The sequence below is a fragment of the Vanessa atalanta genome, chromosome 16, assembly GCF_905147765.1.
Source record: "Vanessa atalanta chromosome 16, ilVanAtal1.2, whole genome shotgun sequence".
NCBI lineage: Eukaryota > Metazoa > Arthropoda > Insecta > Lepidoptera > Nymphalidae > Vanessa > Vanessa atalanta.
In genome coordinates, this window is record NC_061886.1 from 868,752 (window position 1) to 887,950 (window position 19,199).

At 33.5% G+C, this 19,199-nt stretch overlaps 1 protein-coding gene across 2 annotated transcripts in view; it reads right to left on the reverse strand.

Annotated features, from left to right (window-relative positions):
• LOC125069789 (stress-activated protein kinase JNK) overlaps nucleotides 1-19,199 on the reverse strand; it is a 104,010-nt gene that overhangs the window by 49,003 nt on the left and 35,808 nt on the right. For both annotated transcript variants that reach the window (XM_047679363.1, XM_047679364.1), the window contains exon 3: nucleotides 3,339-3,368. The gene's annotated coding sequence lies outside the window, so the exon portion shown is untranslated. The remainder of the gene's footprint in view (nucleotides 1-3,338; nucleotides 3,369-19,199) is intronic.

Here is a 19,199-nt window from a genome sequence, read left to right on the forward strand (position 1 = left end):
TTTCATTATACAAAATTCCTTGGCAAAATCCATTTCGAAAAATAATTCTATCACCAGGTGGAAATTGATGGTAGGCGACCAACTCACGTCACGTGACCTCCAAGTAGCTTTTAACCTCCGTACATAGGTCGAATAATTGCTGAAAGGTTTCTCATTAACCGTCTGAGAAAATACATTATTGCCGTTAATAGACCATTTCCTCTGCCCCAAGGTTGCCTGGAAGAGATCGCTCTTCAGCGATAAGGCCGCCTTTTGTGCCATGCTTTATTTTGTTAAATTTATTTCCTGTGTGTTTTACTTATCTTGGTGTACAATAAAGAATATATTATTATTATTATATTATTATTATTTTATAAATTTCGTGAAAACATTGTTTGTTATGTCGTGCGTGGGTGTCGACCTTTGATTTATATTGTAAGGTTATATAGGACAAGCTGAGCCGTTTGAAGATAACTTAAAAAAATATATGTGTATTTTCATTGTTGTTCCTCTGCGCGACTCATGATGTATCTGAGACATCACTGAGTGATGAAAACTTTACGATTTTTTTCAATAATCATTTGTACTCTTGTTAGTTCACGGAATTAAGATTGTTTGCAAACAGCCGTAACGATAATACAATTTAGTTCAATTGTGTTCATTTCAAGAATTGATTTAATATGATGGAAACGTAATAACATCATCAAAATAGTCCAAAAACATATACCATCAAACAAGTATGAGGCTTGAAAACACTGCCTTGTGAAAATATTCACTAATTGCTCCCTATTTCGAATGGCTATCGTACTCAGTGTCATTAAAATATAATAAAAAAAAAAAAAACAAAAGATTGTGGAGCATCGTGATGGAATAAGCTCTTAATCTCTTCAAAATGGGGGAAGACCTTAGCCCAGGAATGAGTTATTCACGGGATGTTATTTTACTTATCTTTAATCATAATTTGTGTGTGTGTTTATAGACTGGTATTAATACTCGGTATAATTAATCGAAAAAAACTCTAGGTCGATGTGACTGTCTCGTCATGTGTATACTTAATGTAAATAATGAACGGACGGACTGCAGTGTGTAATAATGCAAAGTCATGTTTAATCTAATATGCGAGGCCAAAAGGTTCGGCTACAGTGATTGCTGCTATCATCCTTACATAGTATAAAACAAAGTCGCTTACCGCTGTCTGTCCCTTTGTATGCTTAGTTACGCTTTTTACTAAATGCATACGTACATATGTACACAGTACATATCAAAACAACATTTTTTTTTATTTCAATTTTTGTCTGTCAGTTTGTTCCACATAATCTCTGGTCCGATTTTGACGGGACTTTCACTGGCAGATAGCTGATGCAATAATGAGTAACTTAGGCTACAACAATAACTTTTTGTTAAATTCAAACGCACACGAAGTCACGGTCACAGCTAGTTGTAATATTTTAATTGTTTCAATATAGGGTATCAGTCGGAATGCAACTTTTATGTAGAAAATAAACAACTAAATTTATTTAAATAAATAGCGAGTACAATACAGATATGTTCTTAATTTATGAAAAACAGATACCAATTGTATTCTAGTACCATATTACTAGTAGATATTGAGTTAAATATTTTTATATAGATACTTACAGATAACTGAAATGAAGATGAATTATATAGAGACTTGTGTGTGTTGTGTAGAAAGTAAAACAAAAAGAAATATTTCTTTGTGTGTGTTCTCTTTCAAAATGTTTTACGTTGATTCTTATTCTACCCGTGTGAATTCGAGACGGATAACTAGTTAATTATCAAAGTTTAGCGTCTTAAGCAATTCGTCTGACATCCCTCTACACCGTAGCAACCGCTGCCATTATTGTTTATTATTATTACTCTTTGTTACCATTTAGTACTTTTATCACACGTCGGTTACCAAAAATTATAATTACTTACTATACGGTTCTAATTCAGCAGAAATTATCATTTTCGTTATAACAGAAACTTTATGTTATTACATATGGATATTATAACCCGCTGTCAGTTGGACTCAACCTTTTCCCGTCAACCATTCTGCCAGCGCTGTTTATATAAAATTTATACTAAAATGGACACGGCGTACTTTTAACCTTTCAGAAAATCATATAGGTTGCTCTGTCAATTTTAATTATTTATATATCACTTGGTGTCGCCCGCGGATTCGCGGATTTTAGATATAAAAAATGTAGCTTACGTCCATTCTCGGGGTTCAAGCTTCATACGAAATTTCATCAAATATTTAGTTGTTCAGCCGTGAAAGCGTAACAGACAGATTTACTCTCGCATTTATAATATTAGTATAAATATAGAAACAAACTATGACATGTTTCATCAGACCTATATAATTAAATATAATACAAAGAGTAACCACTTACTTTTTAACTTATTCTTCTCTACCTTCTGAACCAGTTAGCTCTACATTTTATTAATCTTAATCTTATTACTTAAATAAAGAATTATTCGAGTTTTGAATGACTTAAAGAGACGTATTGGAATATCCTATAACAATGAAACAATGTAACTTACTTGCCGAAAGTGTTAATATGCTTTGATATTACAGCCACTACTTAAACATAATCACTGGTTGTAAGAATAACACCTAAAAGTTCATAATTGAATAGACGGGTCGGGTAGTAGCCGAAATAGAAACAATTTATAAATTCAGATACAAAATGTTTCCAAAACTAAATACATTCACACTATGAGCGGTTGAGGAACAAAATTGAAACCGAGACAGCTCTAACGAATCCCCGGCGCTCAATTCCCGGGACATGCCATCCGCATGGCTCTATCCAGTGACGCGTGAAACTCACAATTACACGTCCAATGTCAGACTGACATTGAACTAACCATTATGAACCTTCCCACGATAGAAATAAGATCGTGTAATCAAAGGAGGAAATATTTATTAATATTGCGCTTTCCGTTTGTTTGGGCTGCAGAATTGAGGTTGTTGAACTTCCTTTATCAGAATAGAGTTTTGTTCGACCGAATTGCGGTTAAATGTATTAGAAGAATAATTTAAACTTCTGCTTACTAGCAATCCGTACTAAAATCATAAATGTGACGTTGATAACGTGTAACCCTCTACAAAGTACGGTATTCTCAATTCGACATTAGTGAAATTGACAAACTGGCAAAATTGTACAGGACGAAATATTGTGTAAATAGATTTTATATACAAATAAAAAACTTAAAGTTACAACATAATTAGAACCTGCTATCAATTGAATTGAATTGATCAATCAATTGAATCCAATACGCTTTTAAAAATACATACATTTTATTTTAACCAATCGAAAGGAAGATAAACGTCATTTAATTGTAGGTATCCTTACCAATCTGTTGATAACGTTCAGGAACGGAATCTGTAACAAAAATAAAAACTGTATTTAATATTTTCCATTAATTTCATTTTTAATTAAATATCTTAATTTAGGCGCGAAATATTAAATAAAGAAATCTAATTTAAATATATTTATGTCATCATAAAACTTAACTATTTACGTTATCCCAGATATATGTATATAGATTAGATAGATAACTATTACATTGCGGTTAGCACAAAATTCCTTTTCCTTGTATCTGCGACACCTGGTTGAGAGTATTCTATTCCACGCTGGAGGAACCTCATAGAAATATATATATAGACGAATTTAGACGGATGTACATATCACTTCAGTTTCGACGACAATGAATTTTTATGTTTAGCATAAAATATGTTTTGAGTATGGATGTGGATGGATATAGAGGTAGGGGACGACCCAAGAAACGATGGATGGATTGTGTGAAAGACGATATGGTTAGAAAGAATGTTACTTGTGAGATGACGTCTGACAGAGAAGTATGGAAGAAGAAGACATGCTACGTCGACCCCAAGTAAAATTGGGATAAGGGCAGGAGGATGATGATGTTTAGCATGAAATAACTTTACAACCAGGATTGGCTCCAGAAACTCTCCAACAGTATAGATATGATAGTTTTTATACTAAAAGCTTGTTCTTTTTTCAATTGGGTTTTATAGCGGTCGGTTAATATAAGAGTTTCGAATAAATTGTCCAAATATATTTTTTTCTGTTCCATTTATATAGACAGTGTTAGCACAAAGAATGTTTTATTTGCAAGGAACTAATGATATCTGTGGATTTATAAAATATTAATCAAATTAAAAGGTATCCACCTGACGATTTCTTAATGAGATAATTGATAATGGATGATAATGAGATAAATGTGTGAAAATTCTTTAACTAAATATTAACTTCAAACTCCAAATAAACGAACTATCATCCAGTGAATATTGAGATTAAAACTACCTCGCGAAATGTTACTTTAAGCTTAGAAGTTGTTTTCATAATATCAGTTATTTCAGGATATTAAACGAAAACTTTCACGCTACTCTTTAAGTACAAGTACGATACGAATATTACTAACAACTTCAAAATTAAATTAAATAATTATATATTTGGTGATACTTCGTCCTTTTTAAAATTATTTTTATGACCCGCACGGCTTTGAACGGGTGCGATTTTTTTTTAAAGAAAAGTTGTATATAATATGGTACAAATATAATTTATCTCCCGTAGCACTCAGGAATATTATAGCTTTCAACCAGTAAATAATATTTAGGATCGGAGCATTAGTTTCGAAGATTATCCTCTACATATAAAAGACAATTTTTACCTCTTTATAAAATCAGTACAGAAGTAAAGATGCGACAATTTTTTAGATTTAACTGGGATTTATATATAAATTAATTAATCAATATTCATACATTACATTACATTAGCAGCCTGTAAATTTCCCACTGCTGGGCTAAGGCCTTCTTTCTCTTCGAGGAGAAGGTTTGGAGCATATTCCACCACGCTGCTCCAATGCAGTTGGTGGAATACACATGTGGCAGAATTTCGTTGAAATTAGATACATACAGGTTTCCTCACGATGTTTTCCTTCGCCTTCGAGCACGAGATGAATTATAAACACAAATTAAGCACATGAAAATTCAGTGGTGCCTGCCTTTGAACCCGAAATCATCGGTTAAGATGCACGCGTTCTAACCACTGGGCCATCTCGGCTCTTCATACATACGAGCAATGAAAGAAATATAAATAACTTCTAAAACCGTCAATGCGTCGCCAAAAATTTATTTATACTAATAATATAAATGCGAAACGGACTCTGTCTGTCTGTTGTTTTTTCAGAGCCAAACCAGTGAACCGAATTTGTTGATTTTTCTTATGAAGCAAGCTTGAATCCCAAGTAAGGATATAAACTAAAACACAAGCGAAGCCGCGGACGACAACTAGTATAATATAGTAGAGGAATATTTAGTTGAGACACAGACACAGACTTGTCATAGTTTTATATATAAAGCCTAGAAACAGTTCGTAAATTCATTGTAGTGGCACGATAGCGACCAAGAGCAAGTTAAGCCCTTTGACAGCGAATAATCTGTAATACGAATTGTTGTTGAGTATAATTAAATGAAACTATTGCAGCTCAAATATCTGCATTCCTATAAAATTAGGTTTCATATTCGGGAATAGGCAATTTAATTATGGTGGCAACAGGCTTTAGCCGAACATATTTAAGTACCACCAATGCATCAGTTATTCTGCTACCAACCCAAAGGCCATAATAACGCAAAGATTTCATAAGAATATAAATACTTGGTGGTAGGGCTTTGTGCAAGCCCGTCTGGGTAGGTACCACCCACCCATCATATATTCTACCGCCAAATAACAGTACTTTGTATTGTTGTGTTCCGGTTAGAGCGGTGAGTGAGCCAGTAATCACAGGCACAAGGGACATAACATCTTAGTTCCCAAGGTTGGTGGCGCATAGGTGATGTAAGGAATGGTTAATATTTCTTACAGCGCTTTTGTCTACGGGCGTTGGTGACCACTTACCATCAGATGACCCATATGCTCGTCCGCCAACTAATACTATAAAAAAAACCCAATAGTTAACAAGTCACACATATACACAATAAATTGCCTTAACCTATACGAACCACATACTAAAACGAAAAAGAAAAAAAAATTAAACACTAAAATTAAAAATAATAATAAAATAAAGTTTAATTCTCGCAAGGACTGGTTTACACCTCTAACAAATATACATGTCTATGGTCGTTGGTCCGCCGTTAGTGGCCCACGTTTGCCTTCTTACCCGTGTTTTATTTTTCAGATCAGTTACACTTTAGGGCGCATTTTCATTGGTCGATAAGGCCCGCATTCGGGGTGCGGGAGATTTCTGTAACGCATGCCATAGGGCCCGCAAAGAGTTTATCGTTTTCACTGGTCGTCAGAGCCCGCATACGGGGTGCGGGTGATTTCTATAACGCATATATAAATATCAATATATGAATGCGGATATCACCCGCACACGTTTAATCGACCGAGTTATCGACCAGTGGATTTCATTGGTTGTTAGCTCGCATGCGGGTACTCCCCGCAATCGGGCTAACTACCGACTTATCGACCAATGAAAATGCGCCTTTATTTTGAATGTCAATATAGTTTGATAATAATCATTACTTAGACAGCTATTATAAATGCAAAAGTACTGTAAAAACATAATGAAATTTGACATAGCGGCCGGACATAGACATATAAATATATAAAGTCGTTGTGAAATATTTTGAATAAAAAAACTATCTAGATTATCCCCCTTAATACTCTTGCATCCAACGGATGGAAGCTCTGGCCTAATTGAATCGGCCGATGTAATTGACCTATCAAAGCTTACGCATATCCTGTTAATTATTCAAATGCACTCTGTCTCGTAGAATTTTAATGACTTTTTTTTTACTTTTATTCAATGCTAGCTGAATCGCGAGTTTCATCCGCGTTAAAAATGACAGGTCGTGACACCTCATGGAACGTTGCGTTTGTTGGAATGTTTATAGAGCATACATTCCTGTCCAAAAAATGGTCTATCAAATACAGAATATATATTTTTGAATGCGACTTTCAGTTTAAGTTACTAGCTCATATAAATAAAAAGTGTCCCATCCGGTTATTATCCGTTTATGGATTTGACCCGGTAAGTGGCCTTGCGGTCGGGTTCTACGACTTTTTATTAACAAAAAATATATAATCTCAATTCACCCATACGGAGTCGGGACTAGCAGCTAGTTTTGTATAAATCCAATGTGATTCGTAAAGGCAGCATTATTGATGAAACCTAGATAACTACAATAAGGAGCCTTAGTCGAAATCTGTTAGTCTCAGCTATTGTAGAATGAAAATCCCTTACTTATAATCAATCGTGCTTGAAACCTCTGACAGTATTAAAGGTCGATAATCCTTTGACATCGTAAAAAAGACTAAAGCTAGGGATCTCATCTCTTTACATTTTTACAATTGAAACGAGCATATTGTACCCACATTCGATGGTATTACGAATCCGAAATACGAAAATACGAAATCGTTATTTTTTGGTTCGGTTAAATTATCTTTTGTTTAAAAATAAATTAATCTTCAGTATTCAGAGAATATTGTCCTAATTCGAAAAATCGATAAAAAACGGTTCCTCGCTCTTTAGGTTCTAAAGTTGGTGGCGAAATACGAATATACATATAATTAAAACTTACGCCGTTTATATAAACGTTTTAAATATTATATCATGGATAAGTGTCTCGAACAACGTTCGAGTATCCGATTAAGTTAGAGTAGTATTTTCGCAGTATTGTAAAATAAAATGTTATGATCGCGGTTAAAACTCGATTTTATCAAAATGTTGCAAGGAATTGGTAAATGTCAGAAAGTGCCAATTTGATTTTTTGTGATCGAGATAAAATAAAAAATATAAGAACTTTAACCAAGTAGGTTCTTACAAGCAGTTTTGAATCGTTATTTTACAATATTCAATGTTATTTTTTTTGTATGTCATAGGTGGCAAACGAGCAGGAGGCTCATCTGATGGAAAGTAACTACCACCGCCCATGGACATCTGCAACATCGAGGGGCTTGCAGGTGCGTTGCCGGCCTTTAAGGAATGAGTACGCTTTTTTCTTGGTTCCCAAGTCGTATCGGTTCAAAAAAACCGTCGGCGAAAGCTGGTTCCACAGAGTTGTTGTGCGACGCAGAAAATGTATTAAAAATCGCGCTGTAGTGGATTTTCGGACATCTAGGTGGTGCGGGTGAAACAAAGAATTTTGACGAGATGTCCGAAGCTGAAATTCAACAGCCGTAATTAATGTAATCACCGTATCATGGAAAGTAAGGGGCCGTAAATGTTACACGGGCTACGGTCTGCTTCCCTTTTGAGAAGTATGGAGCTAATTCCACCACTCTGCTATAATGCGAGTTGGTTGATAAACATGTGGCAGAAGTTTATTGAAATTAGACATATGCAGGTTTCCTCGCTATGTTTTACTTAACCTGTATAACCTGAATTATAACCAACGCGTACGAGCATCCGATAAGAAAACTATTATTAACTTTTCCCTAAAAATTAAATTACACAAGTATATTAATTAAAAATAATTAAGATATTAAAAAATACAGATTTTTAAATTCAAATTTATTTTAAAGTCTAGACTCTAGACTATTACGCTATATACGCAAGGATGCGGCGAATGTATTAACGACTGACAAAGGCTCTACAAATAGTTCGTGCACTTCGGACACAAGCCGGACTTGTATCGAGTTAATTGCATCGCCCTATAAAGGTATATACTTATGTAGCGTATCAATTTCCGCTTGTCTGTAGAAACCATCAATATCAATTGATCAACCGGGTATATACTTTAGATTTTGCACTAAAATATTTTTGCTTCGAGTGCGATATTTCTACACATTACATATTTATAGATACAATTTTTCTTAGCTAAAGGAGTTTTACTTACGTCACAAGAGCTAAGTGCATAGCAGATATGTGTATTAATATAAAAGAATTTGGTGCGAGTATAAGTCGATTTTTAAACTTAAATCAACACCAACATTATTAAATTAAGTAAGTAGTCGCAGAGATATTTCCTTTATATTAAAACATTCATTTAATCTTTTAGTAGTTGTCAACTGAAACAAATTTCCAAATCAGTTGCAAAGTTTGGTATCGCGTTGGTTAATGAAGCCTAAGCTGTGTATTAAAGATTCATGACTGAAAACTTCATAAAGTTTTCATCGAGATATTTTCCTTTGGAACACAGCGTAAGGGAAATTGTTTACATAGAAATTAGTCTGTCCCGTCTTCGTACGGCTGAATAAGGTTCTAAATAAAACGTTTCTTTCGTAATACCATATAACTGCATTGGTTCACAAGGCAAGCGTTCTCCCATTCGGCGTGATGTTCTCCGACATCTTAAAAAATCGTTGTCATATTTAAAAAAAAATCCACAATTCCATAAAGAATTATATACAACTAATATTTCTGTATAAATACGTCCATTTGCGATTGATTGAAAATCCGTTTGGTAGTTTTTTAGTTAAGACCGACTGACGCGGCGGGAGGATTTTGTTTGTGTACTGCATAGTAAAAATACATATATTTTCATAAATTTTAAAGATTTTAGTATTTTAGTGTGTGAAAATTCTAAGAATAAACTGCAGATATTTCTTCGTAAATTAACTTAAAACATATATTTGAAAAGATAAGATTTGTGCGATTGATTTTTCTTAAATACGTACGTGAGTGTACACATAACAATTATTTACATCCATTAAAAAAAGTTTACCAACAATTCGAACAACTGTCAAATATCACACTACACTACAAAGTGGTTTAAGAGTCAACATAAATCACATAACTCTCGAAGTATGATTTATATTCAAGATAACGCGCACTTTATGAATATTCAGTGCGGGGTCGCGAATAAACATAGACGCTATGTGTTTAGACAGAGATCATCCCGTTTGTATGTTTATTGATATACGTGATATCTACACGATAAGCAATGTGCAATGTTTAATGTGTACTATCATCGTCGGAACTGTCATACTAAATTGTTATCAGCAGCGATAGTTGCGTAGAATATGACGGTTAGACGCTCTTATATATATATATATAGATCTCTTTTGATTATAATTATGTATGTCTAGATGACAGCATTCGAGAGCCGAGATAGCCCAGCGGTTAGAACGCGTGCATCTTAACCGATGATTGCGGGTTCAAACACAGACAAGTACCACTGAATTTTCATGTGCTTAATTTGTGTTTATAATTCATATCGTGATCGGCGGTGAAGGAAAACCTCGTTAGGAAACCTACATGTGTCTAATTTCAAAAAAAATCTAGAACATGTGAATCCATCAAATTTGAATATGCTCCAAACCTCCTCCTCAAAGGGAGAGGAGGCCCAAGCCCAGCAGTGGGAAATACAGGCTGTTATAGTAAAAAAAAAATGTGTTTGTAACATTTACATATATTTCAGCCTTGTTGATAGAATTCCAGAAGCTTAACTTTATTTCAAATCCAAGCGAGCATCAACTTCAATTCCTAAAGGGTTTAAGGTATACGTAATTACACTATACTATACTACACACTCGAAATTTAAATATATTTAAAGTAAAACATTAAAAATATATATTAAATATATAAACTAGCCGATAAGACAACACAATAAGCAAAGTACATTCATTCGTTTAATTAAAACAAGTATCTTATGCGTGTCAGTAAAGAAGACCGATCGAAATAGAGATTCACGCTACATTCGAGTCGCCATCTGTAACAGCCGTCATTAACCCTAGATCAGTCAAGAGCTTCCTCTTTTTAAGAAGAAGATTTAGACCTTATGCCACCGCGCTACTGCAAAACTGGATTGACTTGTGGCCCTTGGCCGGTTTTATTTAACATATGATGGCGTAGTTTCGTTGAATGCCTTCAAATAAGGTTAACGTGTTCTAATCATTAGACTATCCCGGCTTTTTGTTGTAACCCAACATAAAAAACACTTCACAGATACTATATTGCAAGCGTATCGTCGTAGTTTACATAAAATACCACGCTACAGTCTATCACCCTTTGCTTCGCTCTATCGCGCCATCGATCGCTACTTTTAACCATTTACATCTTGAAAATAAAACGGTAGTTATGTTGAAGTTGATGTATAGAATAAACTTCTATGCTTCCCCTTAAGAATAAAACTATATAAAACAACTAGTTACCGACCGCGGCTTTGCTTGCGTGTAAGGGGGAGCGAAAAGGTGTTAATTACTTAATGTCCTTTGTATATGGAAAAGTTTATAACCAAAATATTATTCTCATAATTACGGTGCTTTAATTGTATCGTTAAGGAGTGTCTCAGGGAGATCTAATTAAAATATTCTTCATCATCATCATCAGAGCTCACATTGAACAAATGGAAAGTCTGCGATCTTATAAGGTAGCCACACGACAAAGAGCGTAGTCGAATACATTACACTTGAGACCAAAAAAAAACACAAATATTAAACAAGATATTACTCAGAATATTTGTGTTATGAATATTTTGTTATAACCATTTAAAAGAATCATAACAAATAATTTACTTTAAAGGCCACACTATGCATACGTATAACAGCTGTCGTAGGAAAATCAAAAGAATAAATATACAAAGAATTAATTTCTACGTTCTACTATAAAGTACAAAATTTTCACATACAACCTTTTACACAAAAAGTAACGATATGTTAAAAAGTAGAAACTGAAATGATTTTTAAATTCATAAAGTGAATGAGTTCAAATCCCATCCATTTGGAGATCTACTCTGTGTTATCAAACCCACTCGCTTTGATTACGAGATCGTATCTCGAATGTACATATGTCTGATGAAAATGGACCCTATATAAATGCTATCGTCCGGACATAACCGACGTGAAGCACCGTTTACGATAGGAGTGCATACATGCAAGTGCGTAATTTGTATTGTAATTATAAAATGGTATTTTAGTTATTATAAGTATTTAAAACGAGATATTAAATATGTTTTTTATTTGGTGGAGTTTCTTGTTCACGAGAGTCACGTGAGACTCGTGAACAAGACAGACTACAAGAATTGTTGGGAAATATCCCGTTTTAAATACTTATTGTAATAAAAATAACCAAGTTAATTTAAAATCTGGTATTTTTGTTGTACTAGTGATTGATTTTTTTTTTATTTATAACAGTCAGCAAAACGTCCTCCACCTAAGGCTTGAGTTTGAACCCACAATCTTCTCTTAAGAGTCAAGTGTAAGTTGCATTTATATTATCTCGACTCTATATTTAGGCACGCTATACTGTAACGATCTATAAACTGTAATAAAACAAATCTTTAATAAATTATATTCATATCTGTCGACATAAATAAGTAATAAGTGATTGTTGATACAAAGTTTTCATTATAGCTGTTAATTTAAAATATAATTACGGATATGAAAAATAAAATTAATTAATTTAAAATAATAATGAAGCGTTTTGCCGATATTCGATTAAAACTATCTGTAGGGGCTTTTATGTTGAAGAAAAAATGATTTAAGTCTGTGTAGTACTGAAAGACCAGTCGAATCAGATCCTCTGGGACGGTAATAACTGGCGATATTATGATGTCCTCTTGAACGATTTCGATGACGACGGCAACGACGGATATTTTCAATGGCCAGCTGAGATATATTTTGAATCCTCAAGTGTATGCGCGCTAACAATATATTTATGATGTGATACGTGTTACATAAGTTAGTGATAAAAAATCAAATCAAAATATACTTTATTCAAGTAGGCTTTTAAAAGCACTTTTGAATCGTCATTTAACAAACTATTTAAAGTAAAGCTACCACCGGTTCGGAATGTAGATTCTACCGAGAAGAACCGGCAAGAAACACAGTAGTTACTCTTTTTCAACAAAAATACAATGTTAGTTAAATACAATTATATATTTATATTATGTTAAAAATACATACATTTTCCTACATCATATATTATAAATTAAAATACAAAGTGGGATCCGGTCGAGGTTTAGCCGGCGGCAAAAGAAAGGTGGGGCAGCTATACTATGTGGCCTATGTAAGTCCAGCAATAAGTTATCTTTACAAAAAATTTGGATGGATGGATGAATACAAAAAAACCCTTCAAATTATAATATTAGTACGATAATAGGATATAACTATGCATAGAACAAAAATATAACTATAGCTAGTAGTAAAAAAAACCTTCCTGGACTTAACAAATATATCTTCTTTTAAAGTAGAAAGATTACGAAACTTTATACCCCTCACCACCCCACGCTACCCGGCGGTTTGACGGATAATACATACATGTTTCACAATTTCACGACACACATGCAGCTTTTCTCACGATGTTTTCCTTCACCGCAGGCCACGAGATGAATTGTAAACACATCACTTAAAAGAAGTCCGTGCGAGCGGTGTGTCGGTTTCTAAACTCAACTTAATGGTTATAAAAATAACAATAGTAATTCATCGCTGAGATTTTCTTTATATTATAATATGTATCTAAAAGTAAAAAGAATAATTTCAAAATTTAAATTTGGAATTTCAGAAAAAAATATCAATACAATGGTATCAACCTATTATTCCTAAAATTACAATTCCGGTTAGGTTTATTGGCTACACAACACCTAAAAATTTTACTTAAATAAGTCTCAAAGAAAAAAAGCAAGGCAAAAACACGTGCTTCGACATAAAATCGCCAGTAAACCACGTTAACCGTAATTCGAGCCTTTGAAGGGTGAGGGACGTTGTTACTTCATTTTCTACACCTTTAAGAAACATTGCGGTTATCGATGTTATTTGTAAGCTTAAAAATATCGTAGTTGTAGCTGTGATTTTATCAAGTTTTGTGCTTGTTCTAGCCTATCTGAATCTATAATGTAAAATATATTATAAATGTGAAAATAACTCTGTCTGTTACCGCTTCACGTTTAAATCGCTGAACCAATTTAGATGAAATTTGCGATGGAGATAGTTTGAGTCCCGTGGAAAAACATAAGTCATTATTTTTAATTTATCTTTTGTGTAATAAAAAGTAAAAGTTTAATAAATTTTGCGCGGGTAAAGCCGCAGGTTCTGCTAGTATTAACTTGATTTTAGGATATCGAACAGCGTAATCAACAACATATAAATTTTATAGTAAACGATAAATGCACTATACATATATGCTTATAAAATCGATTTTCCTGATACTGAGCTACTAAGCGCAGAGAGTTAAAATTCTAAATTCAAAGAGATAATGTTCCGTTAGAAGTAGGAACGGTCAGCTCGGTAAAAATAATTTATATTCTATTTTTAAAACAATGAGTTAATATCAACACGAAAATCAGTAATAAAATAAACGACACACATTCGTCAGATAACTTTAGATTATACTTTTACTTAAAACGTCTATTGTATCGTATTCGATTTGAAGAGCATCATGTTTAGTAACTAGAATCAACCACTTCACGATAAAAATACCTTCGTACGTTCATCCCTTCAGTGAATTACACTCTTCTACGTTATACCGATCTCACCGAAGTACATAAGCTACACACTACTCATATACTCGTAGGTCGTGTGCGTCACATTCTAGTCTATAAAATAATATTCAGGCCGTACATTCAGTTTTTATACATAGTACTTTTTATTTTTACTACTTTTTTATACCATATATACTGCTACTATACTTACTTACTTATATATATATATGTATACTATAGGTGATAAGTGGGCAACACCACACATAGACATGTCCGCTGTAAGGAATATTAACTACTCCCTACATCGTCAATACAACGCCAACTTTGGAGCAAAGATATTATGTTCCTCGTGCTTTTAATTACACTGGTTCACTCATTCTTCAACCTAGAAAACAACAATATTTATTGCTGTTTGTCGAATATGGGCGACTTCACCTGATCAAAATTTATAAAACTTTACCTATAGCACACAAACCGTCACTTGCATTTAACCACCAGGAGGGTTAAATTAAAAAAAGTAGCTTATGAACTCAAACTATCTCAATCCTAAATTTCATCTAAATTGGTTCAGCAGTTTAAGTCTGGAGAGGTAACAGTCAGAGTGTGTATTTGAAAATATATAATTATTATTACATTTTGCATTTTTTTAGATTTCGTTATATTAGTAAATTTAAAAAAAAACATATAAGGTTAGGTTAGGTCAGTAAGGTAGGTTAGTTTACAGTTTAATATAATGATACTACATAGGATTGAAGACTATCACATGGTGCAACAGGCAATTGCAGTTTCAGTCAATGGGTGAACGTGACCACTTAGCGGAAAGTAATGCCTCAGCTCGTCTGCCTTTAAAAAAAAACTGAATAGTTATTCTATACTGGCTTTGGTATATGCTACTTCTATTTCAACCATCCCTACAGGCTCACTAGGTCTATCACCAACATTAGACTTTAACTTAACTCCTTAATGGGAACACCGATAGACGGACAAACTACTTAATGAGCATAACACGTCACTACTTATAGTTTCATTATATATAATACGCGAACAAGTGCCGAAAGCGGTGAAATTATTCACCGGCACGGCCTCAAAGCCGCGTCGTTAGTATGCGAGCGAGTCGCGATCGTAATTAAACACGACGGAATAAGTGAATTTTGAATAATTCAGCTGCCGCGGACTTCGGGGGCTTAACTAGATTACTTTCATCCCTGAAATATTGATATGTAATATACATAAACATACTTCACCGGGTACTAACTTTCAGTATTCGAGTCCGTTAAAAAAATAGTGAAATTGCTTTGGACGTAAGATATACATACCTACAACTACATATATGATTAAATTTAAGTGATATTGACAAACCTAAGGTTAAAGATTGATTTCAAGGTATAAATACCCACTATTGTGTACAAAGCGATTATTATACAATTAATGCGTTAATGATTAGTATCATGTATCATTTGGTAATTAAACGATTGCCTCCTTGCTAATTCTTTGTGATTTGATCACAAATGACAAAAAGCCGCTGATTTTCACTCCCTTTCACCGGGAACTGTTAGTAGCATTTGATTTGACGATCAACATTGAACAAAGGATTAATTTGACTTAATTCTTACTTATGGTAGTATCTTAATGAAACTTGTAATAATTTATAATTATTATAATTTACTTGGTGGTAGGGCTTTGTGAAAACCCGTCTGGGAAGGTACCTAGACGGGGTTTTACCTACCACCCACTCAACAGACATTCTGCGGCCAAGCAGAAATACTTGGTATTGTTGTGTTCCGGTTTGAGGGGTGAATGTGCCAGTGTAAATACAGGCACAAGGGACGTAACATCTTAGTTCCCCAGGTTGGTGGCGCATTGGCGAAATAAGGAATGGTTTAAATTTATAACAGCGCCGATGTCTATCGGCGGTGATGACCACTAAATATCTAGTCGCCCATTTGCAGGTTTCCCCTTCCTATTACATAAAAAAAAAATACTTTAATTATACTCAAAAATACGATGATAATAAGTGTTATTTATTAATACATAAACAATACATTCGTTTCACCTAACTTCACAGTACACGCTATGTTTTGCTAGAAGTTTTTTAAACAATATTTAAATTAATTCGCGACGAGACGTCGGAGACTCGCCAACGGAAATAAAAAATATATATGATATTTTCAGCGCGCTTCGTTTATATAATTCTAAAAAGTATATGAAGTTTATTCGCCTTGATGTGGTATAAGGAATTTCACGAGTATGTTTGATTAAGACAAAAATTAAAGTGCCTCCTCTACTTTACAAAATGGACACCCCCTCCTTAAATTATAAAAAAAACTGTATGGTATGGTATAGTGTTTAGACGCTTTATTGAATTTCAAGTCATTTAATTGCATTGAATTAAGAGTCCACCGAGTAAGTCGTCCTCATGGATGATGCCTTTCATATTCACAAGAGGATCCTAAGAAACGTTTACAAATAATCAATTGTAAAATTTCAAGGAATCGTTAAAGGACTTTACGTGTTATATTACAAAACAAATGAACGAAAATTGTATAGGAATGCAAACAATCCAAGTCATTTCAAATAACATTAATTATATAGATCTTGTTGTGAAACTATAATTTTAATATTTGAAGTTTAAAAAACCCGCTGGGATTTTTTTCCCGATACGGTTTTAGGTTTTAGATTTGTTTATTTCCGAACCAAAGACAATGTTGTCAATCAATGACCATGAGAATACTTCTATATTAAAAACGAATTTAGATTTTCACGGTGATACATAGTACAGTGTTAATGTAATCAGAGGTAGCTTACCGCTGGTACGTAGTCGGGTTGAAGCTTTATATGTAGTATTAAAGCGGTTTTAATAACGACGTAAAAATAAAGTAAAGACGCAGTCCTCCCACTCTCTCAGTCCACAATTTCTCTTAATTAAAAATGCAAATCAGAGAATCCGGAGCAGGTAGAACGAGACGGTCGATATCCTCATCCCTCAGGGTGTAAAGGGGTGAAGGGATAAATATTCAGAACAATAATGACGCGCCCCACGCTCCTAGCAGGATAACAAACTGCCTATCTACTCTATGTGGAGGGAAATTATATGAGAACGTAGTTAACCTTATATTCGTCAAAGTCCTATCCACATTGTTAAAAGAAAAACCTGATAGTGATAATATTAAATTGAAAAAACCTTATTTAGCTAAAACTTAGGAATTTTAAAATTTCGTCAAAGAACCATAAAAATGCTTTGAAATCATTTCTTTACATTGAATAAGTTTCATTAAAATAACTTTTATTAAATCTTAGAACAAAAACAAATAAAATTATGAATACTAGATTGTGCTGTTACCTACTCACTGTCAACATTGTGAGCGAAATTAAAACTTGATTCAGTTGCTTTGGAAATTTTATAAAACTTAATAAATAATATGCATTTGGTACACACATACTAAACACACGAAGTTAAATAAAATCTTTTAAAAAAAGCGCGAGCATTACTTTGATTTTCATTGTACATAGGTGTACATATATACAGGATACATAAATTTAATTGTAGATTTTTTTTATGTCACAGGTGGCAAACGGGCCGGAGGCCCACCTTATGGAAAGTGACTACCACCGCCCATGGACATCTGTTAAAGATAAAATATACTTCAATCAAATTTGCTTTTCCTTTCTACAAATTTTTAAATTACATTTAATAATTTATTAGAAAAAAAAGGTAACTACTGTGTACCGGAGCTAGCATTAAGCTAAGTCTACGAGGTAATTATTTTATGAGCCCACGTTTAAGCATAATATGCTATTTTATAGACACTCCTATTCGAGTATAGTTTAGTTTCTTGATTATTTTATTTTTATTTATACCAAACAAGTTTCAACAGTCAGTTTTATTTCATTTAGTTTATATTAAATTGAATCTTCTATCCCGTGCAACCGATCACCATCCCAAATGAAAATCACATCACAATTGATAGATAAACGTGTCGAGTTTTGCTAGGCTATATAACTTTATACGACCATAAGGAGGAGAGCAGTAAACATAAACTTGAACAAGGGCACTCATCGTGTATTTGAAACTGGTCGGTTAGTTCTAAATTAAACGCAGACGCGACGGTGGGCGCAGATAAACAATTTAATAATTCCTGTGCCTCAAGTCACGTGTGAGTAGTGTAAATCTTTGTCTGCAGGGAGGACGTGCAGCGTTGGGAAGTCTACACACGTACTAGTGTAGAGAGACATATTTACGATGCCTATTCAGCAGTATTTAATTTACGAATATTACTTGTATCTCACTAATATAAACAACTACGCTAAACTGAAGGCTGAAAGGATCTAAATTATATTTGACTTATTATGTCTAAAATCTATCACCACCCCACTCCAAACGCAGGCGAAGCGGTAGGCGGAAACTATTGGTATATCCATCAAAGATTCTTTTCTATAAGAAATATAATAAGCCTTCTCAAATTACTTTCATTCATTCAATATTCATTTCAATATAAATAGTCGATTTTTTTCCAGTATCGCATTACCATTTAAATCAATTATATTATTAGATATTTATAATCATATTTTTAAATTAACAAGTGATATATCTTTGCTTCTTACTTTGAATGGAAATGTCTACAGTACGTAATTATGTATATAATACAATTATAATGAAACAGAAAAAAAAAGCCGTTACCTCATAGCTAAATGCAGCGGAAACATTAAAATAATTTTACAAATTTTCTTTGAGTAACTTTCAAAATAAGAATAGCAAATACAAGCAAAAAAAAAACATTTAATTTTCGACACCATGAATGTAATTAATCACCTCAAGCGGTATAAT